The following is a 1,003-nucleotide window of genomic DNA, read 5'->3' as shown; positions in this document are numbered from 1 at the left end:
TTAAGTTTCATTTAAGTACCGTGTGGTGTGATGAGAATTCCTAGGCTAGATGCCCCTAGGATTAAGTTTGGATTGTGTAAATGGTTGGTGCTAATATGCATAGTTGGTATGTAATGTGAATTGATGATTGGGTTGAGAATTGTGTGGCCTTGTATGCTTGGTGTATTGAAAATTTGATATATTGGGTAATGAGTATTGATTTGTGGTTCATGCATTTAAATTGTGAAATTGGGCCGGAGGCCGTGAATTTTGGGCTGGAGGCCGAGAAGAGGTAAGGAAGGTAAGTTGATGTGTGCATTGTATGATGACACAAGTGATTGGATGAGTTTTAAATAATGAATATATGAATAATTGGGTTGGTTATTGAATAATAAGGTTTGAGGAGTTGAAGTGTGGAATTTCATAATTTTGGGTGAAATTGTGTAGATGAGGTATATTGGGCTTTGGTTGTGATATAGGGTATGGTCATATATGTGATTATGAATATTGATGCCTTGATGGTATGATGCATGAGAGATATGCATGTTGTTATATATGCTTGATGATTGATTGAGGTTGGTCGAGGAGGCTTGACGTTGAATTTGATACATTTCAATTGATTTCAAAGAAAAGGGATGAAATTGGCATGTTTTGATTGATTTTGAAAAGGGTTGGAAATGGTTTGTTTTGAAATGGCACTTTGTGGTTTGTATGAAAAATATGGTTTTTGGGCATACTTTGGTGAGACATAACTTGGACTACGGATCTCTGTTTTGTGCCAAATCTGTTTAGAAATGAAATGGGATCCGGGATGTCCATGCCGTTCGAAGAATAGATGAAAAATGATTTAAAATGAGGAAGTTATGTCCATTGGAAGATTGGGGTCTAAATCTGTGAATTCTGTAGTTTTTAACTTAGAAAATTTTTAGCAGAATAACCCCTTGCGCATGGGCGCACTTGGCGCGTACGCGCCGATCTTCCAGAAAGCGCCATCCACGCGTACGCGTGATGTGCGCGGGCGCGC

The sequence above is a fragment of the Arachis duranensis genome, chromosome 3, assembly GCF_000817695.3.
Source record: "Arachis duranensis cultivar V14167 chromosome 3, aradu.V14167.gnm2.J7QH, whole genome shotgun sequence".
Lineage (NCBI taxonomy): Eukaryota > Viridiplantae > Streptophyta > Magnoliopsida > Fabales > Fabaceae > Arachis > Arachis duranensis.
The sequence above is the reverse complement of the archived record's forward strand: the minus strand, read 5'-3'. Positions refer to the sequence as shown.